The sequence below is a fragment of the Heterocephalus glaber genome, unplaced genomic scaffold, assembly GCF_053883595.1.
Source record: "Heterocephalus glaber isolate CG9 unplaced genomic scaffold, H.glaber_assembly_v1.0 deba00001072, whole genome shotgun sequence".
In the NCBI taxonomy this organism is placed as follows: Eukaryota; Metazoa; Chordata; class Mammalia; order Rodentia; family Bathyergidae; genus Heterocephalus; species Heterocephalus glaber.
Genome location: NW_028258189.1, coordinates 509,992 through 526,497, shown reverse-complemented (window position 1 = coordinate 526,497; position 16,506 = coordinate 509,992). Strand labels below are relative to the sequence as shown.

Genomic DNA, 16,506 nt, shown 5'->3' with positions numbered 1-16,506 from the left:
CCCCAGTACTGCAAGAAAAAGACGGATTACTTGAATGCAGCACTGTGATTCCACAACAGTGGATATGATACTTGAGATGGCTCTGAGTGATTACCAGGGTGGGCAGCATATACAGTGTGGATACATAGGACAAAAGGATGATTCTCACCTCAGGCAGGCAGAGTGGGATGGCAGGAGGCTTCCTCACACTACTCAGAATGGTGCATAATTTAGAACTTATTGTCTATTTTTGGAATTTTCAATTTAACACTTTTTTCATTAAGTTTATTGGTACATTTTAGGCATAAAATACAGTTACATTCATCATTGGGATCTTTTACCTTTACATGATGTATTTTAGTTTTATTTTTTCCCCCATTTCCCTGCCCTCTCTTCACCCCCTCCACCCTTCCCTATTTACAGAGACTTTGTTTCCATTTTTCCCTTTTCTCATATTTTTTCTTTTCCCTTCTTTCCTTTCCCCTACCCCTCCCACTTCCCCTGCTCCTTTAGACCTTTTCTTCTTCTTTCACATTATAAATTATACCATTTGAACCTTATTTACACTTCTAGTTTTTCACACCAGAGAAACTATTCAGTATTTACACATCTGTGTCCTATTTATTTCACTTAAGAGTATGGCCTTAATGTGCATCCACTTAGCTATAAATGTCTCTAGTTTCTCATTCTTTATGGCTGAGTAGTACTCCATTTTATAGAAAAACCACATCTATGGAACACTTCACAAATTTGCATATCATCCTTGCTCAGGGGCCATGCTAGTCTTCCCTGTATCATTCTAATTTTAGTATATGTGCTGCTGAAGCGAGCACCCATCTAACATTTTCAAACTGAGGCTGCCTGTGGGTAACTGAAACCATGAAAAGTGAAACAGTCAATAAAAGGGAAATGACACCGTCAGTTAAGGGGAAACTTCTACACTACAGAACCAAACAAAGCTCTTTTCTATCTCAGCTGCCATTTGCTCTCAAATTCTGGTGCAAACCTCCTGGTGATGAGGGGCTCTTTTGTTTCCAGGGCTGGTACAATCCCCAAGGCTTCCCTCTGCTTCTTTCCTCAGAGACCCTGGTCCTGCATGCCTTATAGTTTGGGGTTCATGCATGTGCTGTGTCACCTGACTTTGCTGGGAATAGTCTGGGTGCCCTTTTGGTTCTACTACTGGCTGTTCTGTCCTCTTTTATGTGGAGATCTGGCGACCTTTGTAACCATAGCACTAGTGTGGCTGCTGCCTCCCCATATCTGACACATCTGACTGGGACACCAATGAATGGTGACCAGGCTAAGTTTAATGAACAGGGTCACAAAGACAAGACAGAAAGAGTTCAGCCTTCATCTTCAGACAGGCTTTGCATCTGTTTTTACCTTCTAGTGCAATCAAACCCCAAATATGGACAGCTGAATGGGCCAGGTGACCAAAGATGGAGAGGGGTATGAGGCTCAAGGTGTGTGTGAAGGAGTGTAGACAAGGTTGCATGACACCGTGGACAAGGACAGCCACCCTTGGGGAGAACCAGTCCTGCCTAGTGGTGTCTTAGGGGTCAGGGAGGAAAGAATGGAGCCTTTGAGGTGTGACCCTGCCATGTGCTTGCAAGCTGAAGAGAGGGCAGAAGTTGGACCTAGAAGGACTCATCAATCATAAACAATGGAGGAAACAAACTATTGAAACTGAGGGAGGAAAACCCAGCAACTGCACTCAGAAGCCTTTGGTGAGGAATTTAATAAACTCCTTCCTGGAGATAGCAGTATTTTCAACATTTCTCTTTGTGTCTTGAAAGGCTCAGGATTGAAAGGGTGACATGGGAGAAAGGAGCTCTGTAAAATTGTCCTGACAAATGGTTTCTTCTGTCATCATTGGTCTAGACTTTATTATTTCAGAAAATTAAATGTGTGTGTGTGTGTGTGCGCGTGCGCGCATGCGCACATGAGCTTGTGTATGTTTGTGTTTGGGGGAGGGGGATTGATGCCACTGCCCAATATTTTCCATAGGACAATTTGGGAGAATAAGTATTCACGACTGTCCCCTACATTGATGATGGCATGGGTGATCTAAGGCAACCTTTTGGTGTGTTTTTATGCATAGATCGAATGAACTGAGGAGCTGGCTTGATACCTTGGTGTGGCTGTTGGCCTTAGTCTCCTGTTAACTATAAAAGACCACAGTATGGAGGACAAATACACTCCCATGGATTTTCTTGGTGGTGAACACAAGGTTCATTTGGGAAAGTTTTCTAAATTTCAGGTCTTATGGTAAGAATTAGAGACTAATTTCTGGCCTTTCCCCTCCATTGATCATATTTGTCAATGTAGATAAAAGTAGGGAGAGCTACCCCGGGGCCACAAGAGGGACAAGGAAAGGAATGGGAACTAACTCGATTGATGGTATCAGGGGTAAACATCCTCGGGGCAGACTTATTTTTAGGGCTGGTGTACCTGATATGGAGCAGGGTTAATCAAAAGACAGCTTTGTTTGGGGAATGAGATTCTCTCTGAGTTATCTAATTAGGCAGGTCATACACTGTCTGTTTTTGTGGAACTGGTTGCATTAAAAAATTCTTTCACCTGTTTCAGGGAATAAATATCAGAACCAGGGTCAATATAGTTTTTCTGAAAATGTTGACATTTCGTGTCTGGCAAACTTGGGCAGGCCTTGAACTCACTGTGTAGCCGAACTTGTTGCAATCCCCCTGCCTCAGCCTCCTGAGTGCTAGGATTACAGGCCTGTGCTAGCACACCCAGCTTTTTTTGTTTTTTGGTACCGGGGATTGAACTCAGGACCTTGTGCTTGTGAGGCAGGCAGCAGCACCACTGAGCTAAATCCCCGGCCCAACTGGAACTATTCTTAAGAGGCTAATGTCTTCAGTTCCCCAAGGCAGTAGGAAAAGTTTACTTTGCATACAGGAAAAGTCAAGGTGTTAATGAGATTAGAAGTCCATGCGTCTGTGTCTTAGCATTCTCTTACTGAAAGAACATCAGCAACTTTTTAAAATAAATCATTTTAAACAGGTTTTTATTGGATTCCTATAGGTTCCAGGATCTGTACTCTTGTTAACTGCTGTTTGCACCCTCCTGCTTCCCAGGGAAACAGGCACTTCTGGAGCAAGTATTCTCAGGGACAAGGCTGAGGGTGTTGCCTCAGAGTGAGGGACACTCATGGGCTCTCCAAACCCAGAGAGATGAAGCCAGTGCTAGACAGGGCACTGCACCACTATTGCCCGGGACACAGCTCTGCTCTTGCAATTTCCCTTTTGTGAGAGGCCCAGGAACTTTTATCCATAACGAAGCCAATTATTTAATTACAGTGGAGCCTTGAGTTACAACCAGCCTAACATAGGAACAGCTTGGGTTACAGCCAGAATTTTAGTTTTAACTTATGATCAAAGTCTTGAGTTATGACCCGAATGGCGCCCACTGTGCTTCCAGATGGTCTCAGATACAGACTGAACCCTTAAAGAACTCTGGAAGGAACAGGACAGCATCCTCTCCTGTGTGGGGTTCATGGAGAAATCCTGGGCCAGGGTCTCTCTAAGGACCCTGAGCTCTGCCTGTGTATAGGAGAGAGACTCTAAAGGCTGTGTAGAGGAGCCTGAGCCTTCATTGATTACTTGAGTTACAACCAGCCCTCGGGAACCAATTGAGCTCGTAAGTCAAGGGTCCACTGTATCTCTAATTACTTGGGATTCATTCCACCACCACATAACCACACATTTGTGTCCTGGAAAACATGAGTTAAAAGGAGAAATATTTCATAACCACAGGACGACCAAGGAGATGCAATTGCTGACCAATTATATTGAAATATATGGCCCAACTCTAAGCATTAAACATAACATTGGGCTAATATTTGTTCTTTTTTCTGCACTTGGGAAAGTCATCTTGCAAAAGGCCAGCAGGGTAAATAAATTGACTTTGGAACAGTGTCTCTGTGATCTACTAAAAGTTGAATATATTGCGGTATAGAAAGACAGTCTTTGTGGGATTTAGGGTATGGCATCAGTGTGGAAAGCTTTCTGCCAATGAGCAGCATTTGATATTCAATATTTTTGCTAAAATTCCTTTTTGTGTCTGTTAAAGAACTTTGCATAAAGCTCCCTGCCAGAGGCTGGAGATCGGGCTAATAGAGAAAGTCCCTCCTCCCTGCAGGCCACCATCCGGCTGCTTTCCTGAACCACTGTTTTGATCTCCATGAGCTTTGAAGCTGCCATCATCTTTGATTTCCACGCATCGTTCTGAGCCATCATTTGATTTCTTGGAAAAGGCAAAGAAGCTTATGTTCTCCTATGCTTGTTTTTCTTTTCTTTTGGAAAGTTTACACGTCATTTTCTGAATGCAGCTCTCTCTCCCACAGCAGCCCGGGCAGAGCTCACTGTGAAGGTAGCAGGACCTGCAGGTGGGAAGCAGAGGCATGGATGGATGTGGCAGAGAAATTGGGTCCCTATGGGCGCTTTCTTCGAGGGGTTGATCACTCCATCTTTCTCTGTATCTCCTTGCTTCTCTCTGTCTCTCTCTCTTCCTTCTTCCCTCTTTGCCCCCCCCTCCCCCTTTTTGCTTCCTTCTTTCCTTTCCTCCCCATCCTCATTTCTCCCCCTCCTTTTATTGCTAAAAATCCCAACAGACCTTAAACTGTGGGCATGAATGGCCACGTTAACTTAGCTGATGGCCAGCACCTATATGGTGGTTGGGGCAGCTCCGACCTATGACAGATTCAAATAATTTGTGGAAAGAGCTGCTGCCATTGGATGGTAGAATGGAACATCAGCTGGACGTTAGGGTGCTGGGCAGTAGGAGAGGACCCCGATTTTGTTTTGGAGCTGGGAAGGTTACAATGGGGATTGTTACCAAATACCAGGAGCTGTGTCCTGGGGCAAACCACACTGTCAACAATATAGTTTGTGCGTCTTTTGTAAGACTCCAACCGTTCACCTGAATGAGAAGAACAGCAGTTGACAATGCTGCTGTCTACAAGGAAGCCTCTCTGGTTGCCGGGGCCCAACACTTCCTTATCAACCCACTGATGCTCCTTGATGGTGTCGCGGGAGGTGGCCGCCCCTCAGCAAGGGACAGCTGGAGCCTGGCCTCTTGGGCATGGGCTCTCAGGGGGCAGTGAGGGAAGAACTCAAGGACGCATGCACAAAGGGATGGATAGCTACTTGCTGATTCAAGCCTTGCTTTTCCTCAAATGGGGCTCTCAAGATCCACATTTCCATGAGAAGCTATTCCCAGGGACAGGCCGAGGTGAGAAGATGCCGGGCTTGGAAGTGAGAAGGGCCGAGTCAACTTTAGGTGGGGCGGTACCTCTTGTCTTGTCCTGTGTGAGTGGGAGCTGGTGGGGAGGATGCCCAAGAGCAGGTGTTGAGCTGGGAGGGGCTCTTCCTGGGTCTTAGAGAGAAGCTGGAGAGCAGGCAGCCTGGGGAAAGCAGGCCCACAGGTGAGCTACCTTCTGGCCTCAGAGGCACAGGTCAGGAGATGGGTAGGAATGCAGATGGTGAGGTTGCCAGTTGTGGGAGCTCCAGGAATAGTTAGCCATTTCCTGTCTTGGCCAGTTTCTGCTTACTGGCTTCTCTGAAGGGGTTGTAATTTCTTGTCCCTGAGGATAAAACTAACAACAGAGTGTTCTAGAACATAGCAGTCAGCGAACTGGGCCTGTCAAGGTCCAGAGAATATTTTAGGCTCTGTGGTCTCTGTGGCAACTGCTCAACTCCGCTGCTGCAGCGCTCGCACGGCCGTGGGTAATGTGTGCACAACAGGCGTGACTGACCCAGTCCACCTTCATTTGCAGAAGCAGGCGTGGGGTCACATTTGGCCTATGGGCTTGGGTTTGTTGGCCCACATTAAAGGAAACTGGGGAAAGGGCTGTTGTTCATGCTTGCACATGATGGGAGCATTCGTCACAGTTGTAACTGAAATAATAATCATGATTGAAATAATATTATTGCAATAAAATTATTATTATAGTAACTCACAAAATACTAATCAGGCGACAGATACTGTGCTGTGCATTTGAAATTCATTACTTACAGAGACACACATCATTATATAATCTAATCCTAGAATGTTTCCCTCACCTCCAAAAGAAAAGTCGTATCATTGGCCATCAGCCCCAAGCTTCCCTTCCCTGGGGTGCTGGCACTTGCTCCCCTATTTTCCATCTGTGGCTTTGCCTATTCTGGACCTTTCACAGAAATGGAATCGTACGTAGACTCTGTGGCCTTATATGTCTGGCATCTTTCACTCCCCAGAACATTTTTCTCAAGGTTCATCCATTTTTGTAGCATGTATCAGTATCTCATTCACTCTTATTACCAAATAGCATTCCATTATATGGCTAGACCATGTTGTGTTTATCCATTTTTCAGTTGATGGTTATTTGGATTGTATCTACTTTTTGTCTGTTAAGAATAAGGCAGCTATGAATATTTGTATACCAGCTTTGCGGGGGGACATATGTTTTCATTTCCTATGGATATCTGCTTAGGAGTAGAATGGTAGGGTCATGTCGTAACTGTTTTTTTTTTTTTGGAGGAACTGCCAGACTGTTCCTAAAACAGCCACCCCATTTTACTTTCCCACCAGTAGCACTGTATGAGGGTTTCAATTTCCTGACACCCTTGCCAAGATTTCTTACTCTCTCTTCTTTATAGCTATCCTATTGGTGTGGAGAGAAGCGCTCTTAATAACTGCTTTAAAAGGTGACACCAGTCATAGGCTTTAGTTTGGAATTCACTATGGAAAATCACTGAAAGCCCACCAATTTGGAAATACATGGGGGATGACTGGCATGGAGGAAGAAATCCAATTGAATGTTTCTTGATGTTCTTCAATGTAGAAATGAGTCAGAGAAAATGACACTTTTAGTTGGGACCCAATACCACATTTCTTTAATGTGACTCTTAATCTCTTGTCTTTGCTAGTTATTTTATAAAGTATTATGAGTAAGTGCAAATGTTGGCTAAAATGATTAAGATTCTGCTCCCCTGAAAGCTTTTAGGAATATAATTTTGTGAGTTAAGTGCTTTGTTTCATTTGTGCCATTTGCACAAAATCACAATGAGGACAAGTCAATTGCTATGTCCCAGATTATTAATGCTTAAGAATGAATTTGATAAGATAAAAGTAGTGACTGATTTTTCAAGTTAACCTATTTGCCGTAATGAGCTAGAAAGAGACAAAGACCAGTAGTCAGGAGAGCTGTGTTTTAACTCTGGCTTTTAAAATTTTTGTATAGGTTGGAGATATCACTGCATCAGCTTCCCCGTCTCTCACTGGGGCTTCACCTTCTGTTTCTTCTCTTAGGGAGCTGATGGCTGAGACACAATCAGTGTATACGTGTCCCTCACTGCTCACAGAAGATCAGGTGTCAAGCCCCTTGTGAAAGCTCAAGCCTCTTAAATACAGGGGCATAGTATTTGCCCTATGTACACGACGGTGAGTACTTTACATCATTTCTAGATGACTTATAATATCTAAGACAGTGCAAACTATACATAAATAGTTGTTACACTGTGAGGAATGAAGACAACAAGTCTGAACATGTTCAATCCAGATACACTGATTTTCCAAATATTTCCAATCTGCAGTTGCTTGAATCCACAGCTGCAGAACCTGAAGACATAGATGGCTGACTGTGGATGGAAGCTCCTTGGGAAAGATGTGGCTGGTGAAAGTCCTCTGTAAACAAGAGCTGATTCACGAGGAGAGCAAATAGCAACCACATGCCAGTTGCTGGAGGAGTAGCCAACCCACAGGTGTGTTATGGAATTCCAAAGTTGGAATAAAGCTTGAGGCTCATCCAACCCAATTCCCTTATTTTTTTCTATCACTATAACAAAACACCTGATGTAAGTGACTTACAAAGAGAAAAGGTTTATTTTGGCTCACTGTTTCAGAGGTTCCAGTTGGCCCCATTGATTTGAGACTGTGTGAAGCAGCACATCATACTGGGAGACATGGAGTAAACTGCTCACCTCCTGAACTAGAGAGAAAGAGAAAGAGGGAAGAAAGGGCCAGGACCCCACAGGACCTCCAGTGACCAAAGGACATCCCATGAGGTCCCACTAGTCAAAGATTCCACCCCTCCCAGTAGCACCACCCTGGGCCATGGGCCTTCAGGGGTCGTTCAACATCCAAACGACAGTGGAAAGTCTGACTTTCCCAGCGTCCTTGAAGTGGACCGAGGTAGGTGGGAACTGGATGTGAGCTCAGGGACGCTCACTGCTCTTCTACAAGTTCACATCTCTGGGAATTTTCATCCAAGACCAGTGTGCCAGTGAAGGTCAGAATATCAAACATCAAGACTTCCACCACTTTTTTCTCTTCCACACTGAGCTTTCTCTTGAGTTGTCCTTGTTCTTTTGACATAGCCACTGGGTGACTGTAAGACATGCTGAGGAATGTCGTCTGTCTGTGTTGCAAGAAACAAGAGGAGAGGGCTGTAGAGAACAGCCAGCCAGTAGTAACGCTAGAGACTCAAATGTATGGAATGATCTAGGCAATCGCAAGTGTGAGAGTTAATCTTGATCGACACCTCAGTGTAAGAGATGCTTAGAAGATTAGCAACTTCGGGGTATCTCTGCATGAAGACAGGACCGTGGAGAACTATTTCCAGTCCCCAGCCCCTTTCTCTCAGGAGCTACCTTGCTCTCCCTCCTTCCTGGCTGCCATGAGATGAACAGTTTTCCTCCACCATGCCCTCCTGCCATGATGTTTCTGCCTCATACAGGTCAAAGGTGATGGAGCCATCTAATGATGGATTTAACCTTCTGAAACTCTAAGCCAAAATAGACCTTTTCTCCTTTCAGTTGTGTTTACCAGGTATTTGGTCACAGCAACAAAAAGCTGACTGATACAGCTAGGAAGGTGCTATGGTTTGGATATGATTTACGTGGGTCCCACAAAGTTTCATGGGTTGCAAGTTTGATTTTCAGTGAGGTGCTATTTGGAAGACGGGCCTAGCAAGAGATCCTTAGGTCAATCGAGGGCCTACCTTGGAAAGGGTTGTGGGACCCCAGTTTCTCTGGCTTCTGTTTGTTGATATAATCTCTTCTGCCTGCACACAGTTCCCCACCCCGTTGCTACGGGGCCCTAGCCAGAGCTGACACTGTGATGTTTAGACTACCAGCCCTAAAACTATGAGCTCATAACCCCTTTTCTTTATATATAAGGCCAGCCTGCCTCAGGTATTTCATCATTACAACACAGAAGAGACTACTGTGGAACTCTTCTGCATCACCAGGTCAAACAGTAGCTTTTCAGTATTGGTTTTAGGATGATGGGTTGGCCACGGTGTGATTTGGGCTGTGTTGAATCTATGATGGAGGCTGTTATTGTTGTGGTAGAAACTGAATGAATGCTCTCTTCTTTGTACCTAGGAAGCTTTGGGTGGCCTTGCAGCCTCTCTCCAGCCACCCCTCCCTCTGCATGCTCACTTGTACCTAAGAGGTCCCAGGGCTGGGGGAAGGCTATCAAGTGGCTAAAGTTTGGAGAAGATTTCCAACCCTCAGACGCAGACAGTTCTGACCCTGGGGAAGCGGGTGGTGCTGGGAGCATTTTTTTTTTTTCCTTTAGATGAGAGGCGTGTTTCCCACTGAGAGAGAATCGAGCTCTGAGATTGTAGGGGATTTTTTTTTCCCTTTAATTGAGCTCAGCTATGAGGCTCAAGCTGTGAATTAATTACCCTTTACCTTTCAAATTCCTTAAAATAGTTACTATTTGCAGAACACACCCACATTCTGTTAAATGCACTAATAATTTTCTCCAACAAGCTCCCTGCCCAGCACAGTCTCCTTCTTTGCAGCTTTCACACGTCCGAAGCATTTCCAGTCTTCCCATATATATCCCTGCTTCTTTGGTGGTGCTCTCAGTTAGAACCATTTGCATCCTGGATCAGTAATGACAGTGGGAAGGATTTAGGTTTCCTGAACTGTAGATCCTATAATTTATCTATTTTTAAATTTCAACTTCTTTAAATCATAAGTAATCATATTTTAGGTTCATTGATTTATTTTCTCTCTGTTTCTGTCTTTCTAGATTTCTAGTAACATCAGGTTACTTGATTTTTACTGGTGAACTTGAAAAAAGTCAATACCTCTAGGGCAAGAAAACACTTAGAACTATCTTTTCTTGCATAAAGTGTGTATGCATGTGTGTATGTTGTGCTTTTGCATATATTTTACGGATGGGACAGAGCTATTATAGTTTATATCTAGATGTGCCCCAAGAGCCTCATGAGCTTGTAGATGGGGCTTTTGGAAGGTGATTGGATTATGGGGGCTCATAGCTGACTTGCTTTGAGGAGGTGGGGTCTGGCTAGAAGAGGCAAGTCGAAGGGGGCGTGGCCTGGAAGAGTTTATCTCTCTCCTCAACCCCTCCCTTCTTTCTCTGCTTCCTAGATACCATGAGGTAAGCAGCTTCCCTTCACCCAGGCCCTTCTGCCATGCAGTTCTGCCTCGGAGCTGGCCAACTATGGACTGAAATGTGAATTAAAATAAACTTCTCCTTTAAGTTGGAAGTGTCGGTATTGTGTCTCAGTGATGGGGAAAGTGGCTAAGACGGGAATGAGGGACATGGGAGATAGCACCAAATCGATTCCCGGGCACAATGTCTGATACCACTTGTATCTGGTGGAGCAGGGTAGATGCATCCTTCCTGGAATTCAGCAATGCTGGAGGTCAATGGAGACTTGCAGAGTCCCGGCAAGGAAGTCTTTCTGTTTCCTACTACTTCAGTCTGTCCTTTGGAGTTACCGATAACGTGTCTTTAGTGTGCCTCATAAGACTACAGGACGAGAGAGTTGGCACTTTTGTCAAGGCTCCTATTGCAGCTCTTCTCCACGAGTTATGGTGGCCAAGTGGCACACATGCCTGCCAGTTCCTGGGCAGTGGTGAGGTAAGGATCCATGCACCGTGCTGTATGGCCTGTTCTGTGAATGGAATCCATGGCCTGTTCCTCAACAGAAACAGCCTTGCAAACCAGGGTGTGACAGAGATACAGAGACATTCCCGTGTGCACAGTAACGGCAGTGTTGTGTGGCTTCACCACTGTGCCTTGACTGTGTTTAGTGCCATGGATCTATCATTGCGGGGTGCTATGATCTCAGTAAATGTCTCCCAACCTAAGTCTCCCCCTGTCCCAGGACTCTGGCTCTTCTTGTAAAGGGCCCTTTGCAGTCCTGCCACAAGAATGAGTTACAGCACAATTAACAACAAGAGAACCTACCCATTCATCCCTTTTGAACACCAGAGGGAAAAAAGGTCAATGACTCTTCTTATCAGGACAATTCCCCAGTCTGAATTTCATGTCATCAAGAGCTCAGGATATAGAAGGAACAAGAGAAATCCTCAGGAAGAACCAATCTATGTTTTCATCTTGCCCTGTGTTAGGTGAGCACCCTAAACATGTTCCTGCAGTCTCTCTAGTCACATCCCATCCATGCAAGGCTGCTGGAAGGGGGCAGCCAAGCTGTCCCAAGACACTTAGCAGCCTTTCAGATGTACCCTTTTCAGACAAATGTGTCTCCTTAGCTGCTGCTATTTTTTAGTGCTTTCACATTTTGGTTCATTTGGTTCTAAACATCACTTTAGTGATGTTATAATTGTAATGTTATGAGCGTTTTATTCTTTAGAAACATGAGGATGATTAGGATCCATATGGGATAATTTTCATATCTCTATGATGTGACTGGAGTTGATGCTTTGAAATGGATATGGCAATGAGTGTTGAGTAAAATGTTCATGTCCAAGGGTACTTCATAGTTGCAGAGTGTAAGCCACAAGTAGTCATTCTGTCGACGCCCTTGTTAGTTTTTTTCCTCGAAAAATACCTCAGGGTGGGGATTTAGTTGAAGTAGATTACTCCTAAGCTGGCTGTCCCAGAAGACACTGTGTGGAAGTAAGATACGGAAGGGAAGGTGGTCACCAGAGGTAATGTCATTAAGCCAGGTTCCACTGGGGGTGAGTGGGGTGTTGTACCCTATGGAAACTCCGGGACTCAGAGTAGAACATGTGCCCACCCAAGGATACACCTTCTGCTGGTCATTGTTTCAGGGATGGTTGAGCTTAATTCCCCCATCCTTCAGGTCTGCAAATGTGCACTCTGGTCAACAGGTAGGTCCTGCAGGTAATGGGAAGCCAGGCTGTTCATTGCTTAGTTGCAGTGCCAAGGAGCATAAGAGGGGCACCAGTAACATCTACCTCAACCCTCCACAGTATATCCTTGAACTTAACGGGGGAAAAAGAATGTAGGCTACTGAAATCAGGAAGCAATTACAAAATCAAAGAAAGGCCATAAATGGAAGTGAGAATTCTGATAGATCATGACTACAGTGTTTAGAAAATGCCCCTTGGGCCAGGGATTTAGCTCAGTGGTTTCGCCACTTGCTGCGCAAGCTCAAGGACCCGAGTTCCATCCCTGGTACCAAAAAAAAAAAAAAAAAAAAAAAAAAAGAAAAGAAAATGCCCCTTGAGGAAGAGACATTTGAATTGTACTTTGAATGAAACAAAGACAGAATCTGTGCACAGGAAGAAGGAGAAAATTTCAGGCAGGAGAGAGAACAAGAGCAAAGACAGGTAAACGAGTTGAGATTTCCTGAGCTATGTCTTGTAGACAACTTCAGGGTGGGGGTCTTCCGCCTTTCGGAACATCTTGCCAGTGAGACACACAATGCCTTTTATTCCAGACTACCTCTGCAGTGGTGCTTGTGTAGAGAATGGCTTGGGAGATGGGGATAGTGTCTCTAGAGCAGAGGGCAGATTCCTTTGCTCACTGTCCAGTATTTTAAAGACAGTGTCTCCTTCTAGCACAGAGATCAGGTAGGCTTGTGGCTCATTATGAAAGCTTCAGGTTCCCCGAGTTCTGGTTTCCTTTTCTGCTCACTGCATGAGCAGGGGTCACCTGGACTTTGTAACACCTGGTAGGTCTTGGAGCTTGGAATTTGTGCTCAGTTGAGATGCTCTGGATGCTGCTGTAAGAGAGTCCTTTGTCTCTGACCCAGGAGTCTCATTTCTTCTTCCATTCTCCAGGAATCTGTAGCAAACTAACTTGTTTGGTACAAAAATCTCAGGCACTTCATGTTTTTTGACACTTTTAAGCAACATGTCCAAATAAATTACCTCATCCACATCTCTCACATCTCCATGAAGCCGGCAATATTATCATGTATGTTTTATTTCTGAGAACTCTGAGTCTCAGAGATTAAATAATACATCCACTGTCACTCAACTGGGAAATGAAAATGTTGAAAATCAAAGCACTCTGCCTTCAAAATTGTGTTCTTTTCACTTGACTTGGAGGAAATATTTGGTTTGTATCCTTTCCGGAGTTCAGTTATGGTAGAGTTCAATAGTCCCCCCCAGTGAAACCTTTGTGGGATACACCCATGGGTAGGTGACAGTGGTGGCTGTTGTAACAATGTGGCTACTATCTTTGGATGGAAGGTGTATCAGTCAACCTTCCATCACTATAACAAAATGCCCAAGATAATCAACTTACCAACAGGGAAGGTTTATTTGGACTTACAGTTTCACTTGCTTCCATTGTCTTGAGGCAGTTCAGTACATCATGGTGGGAGTATGTAGTAGGAGAGGCTGCTTGCCTCATGACATCTGGGAAACAAAGAGAGAGGAAGAGGAAGGGCCAGGAGACACCCCAGTGAGCTAACTTCCTTCCTATAGCTCCCACCTTTTCTTTTTTTTTTTGTGGTACTGGGGATCAAACTCTGGACCTTGCACATGCAAGGTAGGCACTGAGCTAAATCCCTGGAAGCCCCACTGCCTCCCAACAGTGCAGAGGCTGAGGATCAGGCCCATAAACAAGGGCATTTGAGGAATATTCTGGGTCTAAACTATAGTAGACAGGCTGTCTTGGGGAGAAGGCTGTCTGGAGAGGAGAATATACTGAGGTGAGCCGGGTTATGGAGAACTTAGAATGACAGGGTTTTATATAACAGCTGTAGAGGAGTGAGCAGCAGGAATTTATTTAGTGAAATTATGTAAATTAAGAGAAATGATGAAACTTAATTATTTCTAGGTTGGCGCAGTGCTTTTCTGCATTTCTTATCAACCCAGGACTTGAGTGATGAGTAGGCTCTGGGCAGGTGGGAAGGGTGAAGGCAAGGCATCTTGGGCAGGGTTGACAGCACTAGGAGAAACAAGTTGGCTTGGTGGTTTCATTTGTTGTCAGGCAGCCCCCCCCCGCCCCCGTCTATCCTTTACCCATCATCTACCTATCCTCATTAAAGGAACTCTATATTAGTCATTTTTCTGTTGCTGGGACAAAATACCTGACACCTGCAGTTTAAAGGAGACATTTATCTTGGTTGTATTTTCAGTGGGTTCAGTCCATGGTCAGCCCGCTCCATCATGGTGGAAGGGCGTGGTGGAAAAGAGCTGTTCGTATCGTGGCAGCCAGGAAGCAGAGAAAGAAGGGAAGAGCCAGGGAAAACACACCCTTCCACATCCCATCCCCGGTGACTTGTCCCTTCTAAATAGGCCCACTTTCAAATGTGAGACTTTTAGGGGCCATTTTAGATCTAAACCTTAACAAAGTCTTTCTTGTTTTACATTGCAATTAAAATAAAATACTCTGTAGCTAATCTGCAGGAAAGTATACTTTCTTTTGTTTTCTGTCTACTTGCTCTTCAAGCTGTATACAAACAAATTATAAACACTAATCAGCTGTTTGTCTACATCTTCTTATATTCTTATACTTATGGGTAGCCCCTGTGTTAACACGAGCTGTACACCGAGCCTTGGGTACATAAGAACACACTGTGCTCCCTCCTTGCAACCCAACTTTTCTGATCCTACCCTCGGTCCTGACACTTGGGTCAGGGATTGACCTTTCTTAGTTTTTGTATGAGCAGTGCCTCGGAAAGCAGAAATGTAGACCAACTTTATTGGTCAGATCCTAGTTCTCCCTGGGTCCCAGAACCAAGGAAGTGAGAAGAGTTTGGTCCAGTGAGGTGAGAACCTGCCCAGGGTCAGAGCAGAATTATGTACCTGGAATATGTAGCACGTGAAGACAGAGGAAGAACAGAAGGAGGATCCTTGGAGATGTTGAAACATCCCTCTTTTATGTCCCTGCTCTGTCTCCTGTGGCTCCAGTATTACAATACAAACACTACTGGGAGGTTAAGGACCTTGACGGAGACCACAATTACACCTGCTTCATCAGCTTGCTTTCCTCTGCCACTGCACTCTGCTGGCTGCCTGGAGAAGGGAGAGTTGATTTCCTTCTTGGGGTTGGGGGTGACATTCCAAAACACAGGGCTTTGTGGGCCATGCATCAGGCTGGATATTCTCAACAGGCTCCCTAAGGTTGGTGTCCCCACTCTGCTGGTGCACATAAGACTTCAGAGGTGTTCCTCAAGGTATTTGGGTTCTTTTTAATTGGAGAGCCACCTTCCTTTCTTTGTCATCTGAGAGGGACAGGAATTTAAGAAGTGACTAATAAGAGCAGCATATGACATGGTCTTGCCCATTGGAGAGGTAGGGAAGGAGAGACAGAGGGAGAAAGGGATGAAGGGAAAAAGGAAGGAAAGGAGGGAGGAAGGCGTACTGGGCCTTTGCACTTCTTTACCATTTAATCTTTATGACAAGTCTGCAATGCACTATTTCTATTTTGCGTTTGAGAACGTCCAATTTCTATGGAGCTAAATAAATGCTTCAGGGTCATGAAAATCAGAAGAGCTGGAGTGGGATGAGAATACAGATTTATCTGCCTCTGAGCAAGATGATCCTGGCCTGCTGGAGTGCTCTGAGCTGGAGGAGCTGAGGGGGTGGGGGTGGGGGACAGAGCGAGTGCAACGCGCACAAAACTTAAACAATTGGCCTAAATAGCCACTCAAACGCAGTGAGAGAAGACAGACATAAAAGGAACCCACAGAAACAAAGCAGATTGATTTTGCGGCTAAGGGCAAATAGGCAAAAGCTGTTTATTTGTCTTGAAAGTAATATAAAGTATTGGAAACATATGTCTAAGCCATTTTCTCTAATTGGCACTCACAGAAGCGCATACAGTAGCATCTCCTTTAATGATGATTCAACCAATGTGGCACAACTGTGGGCCTGGGATGCCACCGTGAAAGGCAGGAGAAGCCTGAAGGCCAGGACTTGGCCCTGCTGTGGGCTGGGGTGTGGCAGGCAGCGGGGATACCCTGATGCAGGTGACCCAGCATGCAATGGGAGGGTCCAGTCAGAGTGGGGCACGGTGTGTAGAGCAAAGCATAGCACAGCCACCAGACACGGCTAAGGGGCCGGCTGTCAATCGGAGGTTGTAGGAAGAGGGTGGACCCAGGAAGTCTGCACATAGGAACTCAATGCCTGTGCTCATCACCGCTTTTGAAAGCCCCCTTCCTTCTTTGGCAAGGTGGGAGTTGCCCTTCTGTCCCTCCTGACTCCAAGCTACGGCTACATGCATCACATGGACTTGGGTGGTGGTGTATGGTGCAGGTTCCTGGGTTCTATGCAGAGTTACTGAAGGAAACCTCTCGTCCAGGCAGGTGCCTGCAATGCC

General features: G+C 45.2%; 1 non-coding gene across 1 annotated transcript; it reads right to left on the bottom strand.

Annotated features, from left to right (window-relative positions):
- Window positions 1-705: 705 nt before the first annotated feature.
- On the bottom strand, window positions 706-812 carry LOC147828438 (U6 spliceosomal RNA). Its single transcript, XR_015450811.1, has one exon. It is a non-coding gene; the product is annotated as a U6 spliceosomal RNA (small nuclear RNA).
- Window positions 813-16,506: the final 15,694 nt, after the last annotated feature.